This window comes from Arachis ipaensis, chromosome B3 (assembly GCF_059453495.1).
Source record: "Arachis ipaensis isolate K30076 ecotype BB chromosome B3, ASM5945349v1, whole genome shotgun sequence".
NCBI lineage: Eukaryota > Viridiplantae > Streptophyta > Magnoliopsida > Fabales > Fabaceae > Arachis > Arachis ipaensis.
This window is the reverse complement of record NC_142438.1, coordinates 84,157,594-84,166,562: the sequence shown is the minus strand read 5'-3', so window position 1 is coordinate 84,166,562 and position 8,969 is coordinate 84,157,594. Positions and strand designations below refer to the sequence as shown.

The 8,969-nt window shown below is 37.9% G+C and overlaps 2 non-coding genes across 2 annotated transcripts; both read right to left on the bottom strand.

Annotated features, from left to right (window-relative positions):
* Window positions 1-924: 924 nt before the first annotated feature.
* LOC148571384 (small nucleolar RNA R71) lies at window positions 925-1,032 on the bottom strand. Its single transcript, XR_015908479.1, has one exon. It is a non-coding gene; the product is annotated as a small nucleolar RNA R71 (small nucleolar RNA).
* A 6,226-nt stretch (window positions 1,033-7,258) lies between these two features.
* LOC148571383 (small nucleolar RNA R71) lies at window positions 7,259-7,366 on the bottom strand. Its single transcript, XR_015908151.1, has one exon. It is a non-coding gene; the product is annotated as a small nucleolar RNA R71 (small nucleolar RNA).
* Window positions 7,367-8,969: the final 1,603 nt, after the last annotated feature.

Genomic DNA, 8,969 nt, shown 5'->3' with positions numbered 1-8,969 from the left:
ACTAACTTTTTGTTTGTTTCTTATCTTTTTCAAAACTACCTAACTAACCCTATCTCTCTAATTTTCGAAAATATCTCCCTCTTTTTCAAAAATTCTTTTTAATTAACTAATTGTTTCAAAATTCAATTTTAATTTAATTCTTCTTTTAATTTTCGAAAATCACTAACCATTTTTCAAAAATAATTTTCGAAAATTCTCTTTCTCTCTCATCTCATTCTATTTATTTATTCATCTACTAACACTTCTCTTCATCTCACATCTCTACTCTCCTCACCCTTGTGTTTCTTTCCTTACATTACATTCTTTTCTTCTTCTTTTCTTCTACTCACACAGGGACCTCTATACTATGGTAAAAAGGATCCCTATTATTATTTTTCTGTTCCCTCTTTTTCATATGAGCAGGAACAAGGACAAGAATATTCTTGTTGAAGCAGATCCAGAACCTGAAAGGACTCTGAAGAGGAAACTAAGAGAAGCTAAATTACAACAATCCAGCAAGCACCTTTCAGAAATTTTCGAACAAGAAGAGGAGATGGCAGCCGAAAATAATAATAATACAAGGAGAATGCTTGGTGACTTTACTGCACCTAATTCTAATTTACATGGAAGAAGCATCTCCATCCCCACCATTGGAGCAAACAATTTTGAGCTGAAACCTCAATTAGTTTCTCTGATGCAGCAGAACTGCAAGTTCCACTTCCATCTAAAGATCCTTTTCAGTTCTTAATTGAATTCTTGCAGATCTGTGATACTGTTAAGACTAATGGAGTAGATCCTGAAGTCTACAGGCTCATGCTTTTCCCTTTTGCTGTAAGAGACAGAGTTAGAGTGTGGTTGGACTCTCAACCCAAAGATAGCCTGAACTCTTGGGATAAGCTGGTCACAGCTTTCTTAGCCAAGTTCTTTCCTCCTCAAAAGCTGAGTAAGCTTAGAGTGGATGTTCAAACCTTCAGACAGAAGGAAGGTAAATCCCTCTATGAATCTTGGGAGAGATACAAGGAACTGACCAAAAAGTGTCCTTCTAACATGCTTTCAGAATGGACCATCCTAGATATATTCCATGATGGTCTGTCTGAATTAGCTAAGATGTCATTGGATACTTCTGCAGGTGGATCCATTCACCTAAAGAAAATGCCTACAGAAGCTCAAGAACTCATTGACATGGTTGCTAATAACCAGTTCATGTACACTTCTGAGAGGAATCTTGTGAGTAATGGGACGCCTCAGAAGAAGAGAGTTCTTGAAATTGATACTCTGAATGCCATATTGGCTCAGAATAAAATATTGACTCAGCAAGTCAATATGATTTCTCAGAGTCTGAATGGAATGCAAGCTGCATCCAACGGTACTCAAGATGCATCTGTTGATGAAGAAGCTTATGATCCTGAAAACCCTGCAATAGCAGAGGTGAATTACATGAGTGAACCATATGGAAACACCTATAATCCTTCATGGAGAAATCACCCAAATCTCTCATGGAAGGATCAACAAAAGCCTCAACAAGGCTTTAATAATGGTGGAAGAAATAGTTTTAACAATAGTAAACTTTTTCCATCATCCACTCAGCAACAGACAGAGAACTCTGAACAAAATACCTCTAATTTAGCAAACTTAGTGTCTGATCTATCTAAGGCCACTGTAAGTTTCATGAATAAAACAAGGTCCTCCATTAGAAATTTGGAGGCACAAGTGGGCCAGCTGAGTAAAAGGATCACTGAAATCCCTCCTAGTACTATCCCAAGCAATACAGAAGAAAATCCAAAAGAAGAGTGCAAGGCCATTGATATAATCATCATGGCCGAATCCAAAGAGGAAGGGGAGGACGTGAATCCTAAGGAGGAAGACCTCCTGGGACGTCCAGTGATCAATAAGGAGTTTCCATTTGAGGAACGAAAGGAATCTGAGGCTCATCTAGAGACCATAGAGATTCTATTGAACCTCCTTATGCCATTCATGAGCTCTGAAGAGTACTCCTCTTCTGAAGAGAATGAAGATGTTACTAAAGAGCAAGTTACCAAGTTCCTTGGTGCAATCATGAAGCTGAATGCCAATTTATTTGGTAATGAGACTTGGGGAGATGAACCTCCCCTGTTCACTAATGAACTGAATGCATTAGATCAACTGAGATTGCCTCAGAAGAAATAGGATCCTAGAAAGTTCCTGATACCTTGTACCATAGGCACCATGACCTTTGAGAAGGCTCTATGTGACCTGGGGTCAGGAATAAACCTCATGCCACTCTCTGTAATGGAGAAACTGGGAATCTTTGAGGTACAAGCTGCTAAAATCTCATTAGAGATGGCAGACAATTCCAGAAAATAGGCTTATGGACAAGTAGAGGACATATTAGTAAAGGTTAAAGGCCTTTACATCCCTGATGATTTCATAATCCTAGATACTGGGAAGGATGAGGATGAATCCGTCATCCTTGGAAGACCCTTCCTAGCCACAACAAGAGCTGTGATTGATGTTAACAGAGGTGAACTAGTCCTTCAATTGAATGAGGACTCTCTTGTGTTTACAACTCAAGGTTATCCTTCTATAAACATGAAAAAGAGGCACAGTAAGCTTCTCCCACTGCAGAGTCAACCAGAGCCCCCACAGTCAAACTCTAAGTTTGGTGTTGGGAGGCCACAACCAAACTCTATATTTGGTGTTGAACTCCCATATCCAAACTCTAAGTTTGGTGTTGGGAAGTCTCAACAATGCTCTGAACATCTGTGAGGCTCCATGAGAGCCCACTGTCAAGCTATTGACATTAAAGAAGCGCTTGTTGGGAGGCAACCTAATTTTTATTTATCTAATTCTATTTTTATTTTTATTGTTTTTCATGTTTTATTAGGTTCATGATCATGTGGAGTCAAAAAATAAATAAAAAAATTAAAAACAGAATCAAAAACAGCAGAAGAAAAATCACACCCTGGAGGAGGATCATACTGGCGTTTAAACGCCAGTAAGGAGCATCTGTCTGGCGTTCAACGGCAGAACAGAGCATGTTTCTGGCATTGAACGCCAGAAACAAGCAGCATCCTGGCGTTCAGATGCTAGAAATGCACAGTGAAGAAGGGCTGGCGCTGAACGCCAGAAATATGCTACATCTGGGCGCTGAACGCTGATGAGCGGATAATTTATACGCTTTTTGACATTGTTTTTAGTATGTTTTTAATAGGATCTAGTTACTTTTAGGGATGTTTTCATTAGTTTTTATGTTAAATTCACATTTCTGGAATTTACTATGAGTTTGTGTGTTTTTCTGTGATTTCAGGTATTTTCTGGCTGAAAATGAGGGACTTGAGCAGAAATCAGATTCAGAGGTTGAAGAAGGACTGCTGATGCTGTTGGATTCTGACCTCCCTGCACTCAAAGTGGATTTTAATTGCGTTGGAAAGTAGACATCCAGGGCTTTCCAGCAATATATAATAGTTCATACTTTGGCCAAGAATAGACGACGTAAACTGGCGTTCAACGCCAGCTTTCTGCCCAAATCTGGCGTCCAGCGCCAGAAAAGGAGCCAAAACCAGAGTTGAACGCCCAAACTGGCACAAAAACTGGCGTTCAATTCCAAGAAGGACCTCTACACGTGCAACACTCAAGCTCAGCCCATACACACACCAAGTGGGCCCCGGAAGTGGATTTATGCATCAATTACTTACTTCTGTAAACCCTAGTAGCTAGTTTATTATAAATAGGACATTTTACTATTGTATTAGACATCCTGGATTGTATTTTGATCCTGTGATCACGTTTTAGGGGCTGGCCATCTCGGCCATGCCTGGACCTTTCACTTATGTATTTTCACGGTAGAGTTTCTACACTCCATAGATTAAGGTTTGGAGCTCTGCTGTTCCTCAAAGATTAATGCAAAGTACTACTGTTTTCTATTCAATTCATCTTATTTCGCTTCCAAGATATTCATTCGTACTTCAATCTGAATGTGATGAACGTGACAATCATCATCATTCCCTATGAACGCGTGCCTGACAACCACTTCTGTTCTACCTTCGACTGGATGAGTATCTCTTAGATCTCCTAACCAGAATCTTCGTGGTGTAAGCTAGAATGATGGCGGCATTCAAGAGAATCCGGAAAGTCTAAACCTTGTCTGTGGTATTCCGAGTAGGATTCAATGAATGAATGACTGTGACGAGCTCCTAACTCACGATTGCAGGGCGTTAGTGACAGACGCAAAAGGATAGTAAATCCTATTCCGGTATGATCGAGAACCGACAGATGAATAGCCGTGCCGTGACAGGGTGCATTGACCATTTTCACTGAGAGGATAAGATGAAGCCATTGAAAAGGGTGATGCCTCCAGACGATTAGCCATGTCGTGACAGGGCATTGGATGACCGAAAGTAGCCATTGACAGTGGTGATGTATCACATAAAGCCAGCCATGGAAAGGAGTAAGACTGATTGGATGAAGATAGCAGGAAAGTAGAGGTTCAGAGGAACGAAAGCATCTCTATTCGCTTATCTGAAATTCTCACCAATGAATTACATAAGTATTTCTATCCTTACTTTATGTTTTATTTACATAATATATTGTAGCCCATATGAGTCAACTTAACTGAGATTTACAAGGTGACCATAGCTTGCTTCATACCAACAATCTCCGTGGGATTCGACCCTTACTCACGTAAGGTATTACTTGGACGACCCAGTGCACTTGCTGGTCAGTTACACGGAGTTGTGAACCGTGGTTTTGGCATCATGTTTTTTGCGCCATTTCCAGGGAAAGAAAGAGCAATGAACTTTACATAATTAAAGTGTAATCACGATTCCGCGTACCAAGTTTTTGGCACCGTTGCCGGGGATTGTTTGAGTATGGACAACTGACGGTTCATCCTGTTGCTCAGATTAGGTAATTTTCTTTTTTGTTTTGTTTTCAAAAATTTTTCATGAATCTTTCAAAAATTTTCCCATTAGTTTTCAAAAAAAAAAAAATAATAATAAAAATAATGTTTTCAAAAATAAATTATTCTATGGCTTCAAAATTTTTAAGAATGAATTCTAGTGTTTCATGAAGCATGTGAAGCCTGGCTGGCTGTAAAGCCATGTCTAAATTTATTTGGACTGAGGCAGCAATTTGTTATCAAGAGCAAGCTAGTTGTTGCTAATCCACCTGCTGCTGTTCCTGATTCACCTGCTGAAGCTTGGCTGGCCATTGGCCATGTCTAGTGTTTTGGACCGGAGCTTTCATTGAAAGCTTGGCTGGCTAGTGAGCCATGTGTAATTCCTGGACTGAAGCTTTAGAATAAGAATGAAAGATTCCTAGAATTCATGTTAAAAAATTTTGGAATCCTTATTTTTTCTTTTTCATATAATTTTCGAAAAAATCCAAAAAAAAAATTAGAAAATCATAAAAATCAAAAACATTTTTTGTGTTTCTTGTTTGAGTCATGAGTCATGTCATAAGTTTGGTGTCATTTGCATGTGCATCTTGCAATTTTCGAAAATTTCATGCATTCATAGTGTTCTTCATGATCTTCAAGTTGTTCTTGGTAAGTCTTCTTGTTTGATCTTGATGATTTTTTGTTTTGTGTTGTATGGTGTTTTTCATATGCATTCTTGAATTCTTAGTGCGTAAGCATTAAAGAATTCAAAGTTTGGTGTCTTGCATGTTTTCTTTGCATTAAAAATTTTTCAAAATTATGTCTATGATGTTCATCTTGACATTCAAAGTGTTCTTGGTGTTCATCTTGACATTCATAGCATTCTTGCATGCATTCATTGTTTTGATCCATAACTTTCATGCATTGCATCATTTTTCCTGTTTTCCTCTCTCATCATAAAAATTCAAAAAACAAAAAAATATCTTTCCCTTTTTCTCTCATCAAATTCGAAAATTTGAGTTGACTTTTTCAAAAATTTTTAAAATCAAGTTGTTTCTTATGAGTCAAATCAAATTTTCAATTTGAAAATCTTATCTTTTTCAAAATCTTTTTTCAAAAATCAAATATTTTTCAAAATTCTTAGTTATTTTTGAAAATTCCAAAAATATTTTTCAAAAATCTTTTTCTTATTTTCATATCAAATTTTTGAAAATAACATAATCAATTAATGTTTTGATTCAAAAATTTGAAGTTTGTTACTTGCTTGTTAAGAAAGATTCAAACTTTAAGTTCTAGAATCATATCTTGTGATTTCTTATTAATCAAGTCATTAATTGAGATTTTAAAAATCAAATCTTTTTCAAAACTAATTTCTAAAATATCTTCTTATCTTACCTTTTTCAAAAAGTTAGTTTCAAAATATCTTTTTTAACCTCCTAACTTCTTATCTTTTCAAAATTTGTTTCAACTAACTAACTAACTTTTTGTTTGTTTCTTAACTTTTTCAAAACTACCTAACTAACTCTCTCTCTCTAATTTTCGAAAATATCTTCCCTCTTTTTCAAAAATTTCTTTTTAATTAACTAATTATTCTTATTTTTATTTTTGATTTTAAAAATTTTCGAAAAATACTAACATTTTTCAAAAACCATTTTTGAAAATCACTAACCTTTTTTCAAAAATTATTTTCGAAAATTCTCCCTCTCCCATATTATTCTAGCTATTTATTCATCTACTAACATCTCATCTCACATCTCAACCCTCCTCACAGTTGTGTTTCTTCCATTATATTACATTCTTTGTCTCCCCCTCTTCTTCTACTCACACAGGGATCCCTATACTGTGGTATAAAGGATCCATATTATTATTATTATTTTTTCTGTGCCCTCTTCTTTGTCATATGAGCAGGAGCAAGGACAAGAATATTCTTGTTGAAGCAGATCCAGAACCTAAAAGGACTCTGAAGAGAAAATTAAGAGAAGCTAAATTACAACAATCCAGAGATAACCTTTCAGAAATTTTCGAACAGGAAGAGGAGATGGCAGCTGAAAATAATAATAATGTAAGGAAGAGGAGATGGCACCTAATTCCAATTTACATGGAAGAAGCATCTCCATTCCTGCCATTGGAGCAAACAACTTTGAGCTGAAACCTCAATTAGTTTCTCTGATGCAGCAGAACTGCAAGTTTCATGGACATCCATCTGAAGATCCTTTTCAGTTCTTAACTGAATTCCTGTAGATATGTGATACTGTTAAGACTAATGGAGTAGATCCTAAAGTCTACAGGCTCATGCTTTTCCCTTTTGCTGTAAGAGACAGAGCTAGATTATGGTTGGATTCTCAACCCAAAGACAGCCTGAACTCTTGGGATAAGCTGGTCACGAATTTCTTAGCCAAGTACTTTCCTCCTCAAAAGCTGAGCAAGCTTAGAGCTGATGTTCAAACCTTCAGACAGAAAGAAGGTGAATCCCTCTATGAAGCTTGGGAAAGATACAAACAGTTGACCAAAAAGTGTCCTTCTGACATGCTTTCAGAATGGACCATCCTGGATATATTCTATGATGGTTTATCTGAGCTATCAAAGATGTCACTGGACACTTCTGTAGGTGGATCCATTCACCTAAAGAAAACGCCTGCAGAAGCTCAAGAACTCATTGACATGGTTGCTAATAACCAGTTCATGTACACTTCTGAAAGGAATCCTTTGAGTAATGGGACGCCTATGAAGAAGGGAGTTCTTGAAGTTGATACTCTGAATGCCATATTGGCTCAGAATAAAATATTGACTCAGCAAGTCAATATGATCTCTCAGAGTCTGCATGGAATGCAAGCTACATCCAACAGTACTCAAGAGGCATCTTCTGAAGAAGAAGCTTATGATCCTGAAAACCCTGCAATAGCAGAGGTAAATTATTTAGGTGAACCTTATGGAAACACCTATAACTCATCATGAAGAAATCATCCAAATTTCTCATGGAAGGATCAAAAGCCTCAACAAGGCTTTAATAATGGTGGAAGAAACAGGTTTAGCAATAATAAACCTTTTCCATCATCCACTCAGCAACAAACAGAGAACTCTGAACAAAATACTTCTAATTTGGCAAACTTAGTCTCTGATCTGTCTAAGGCTACTGTAAGTTTCATGAATGAAACAAGATCTTCCATTAGAAATTTGGAAGCACAAGTGGGCCAGCTGAGTAAAAGGATCACTGAAATCCCTCCCAGTACTTTCCCAAGCAATACAGAAGAGAACCCAAAAGGAGAGTGCAAGGCCATTGACATAAGCACCATGGCCGAACCTACAAGGGGAGTGGAGGACGTGAATCCCAATGAGGAAGACCTCCTGGGACGTCCAGTGATCAATAAGGAGCTTCCCTCTGAGGAACAAAAGGACTCTGAGGCTCATCTAGAGACCATAGAGATTCCATTGAACCTCCTTATGCCCTTCATGAGCTCTGATGAGTATTCCTCTTCTGAAGAGAATGAGGATGTTACTGAAGAGCAAACTGCCAAGTTTCTTGGTGCAATCATGAAGCTAAATGCCAAATTATTTGGCATTGATACTTGGGAAGTTGAACCTCCCTTGTTCATCAATGAACTAAGTGATCTGGATCAACTGACATTGCCTCAGAAGAGACAGGATCCTGGAAAGTTCATAATACCCTGTACCATAGGCACCATGATCTTTAAGGCTCTATGTGACCTTGGTTCAGGAATAAACCTCATGCCCCTCTCTGTAATAGAGAAATTGGGAATCTATGGGGTGCAAGCTGCTAAAATCTAATTAGAGATGGCAGACAGTTCAAGAAAATAGGCTTATGGACAAGTAGAGGATGTGTTAGTAAAGGTTGAAGGCCTTTACATCCCTGCTGATTTCGTAGTCCTGGATACTGGAAAGGAAGAGGATGAATCCATCATCCTAGGAAGACCTTTCCTGGCCACAGCAAGAGTTGTGATTGATGTTGACAGAGGTGAAATAGTCCTTCAATGGAATAAGGACTCCCTTGTGTTTAAAACTCAAGGATCTCCCTCTGCAACCATGGAGAGGAAGCAGAAAAAGCTTCTCTCAAAGCAGAGTCAACCAGAGCCCCACAGTCAAACTCTAAGTTTGGTGTTGGGAGGCCACAACCAAA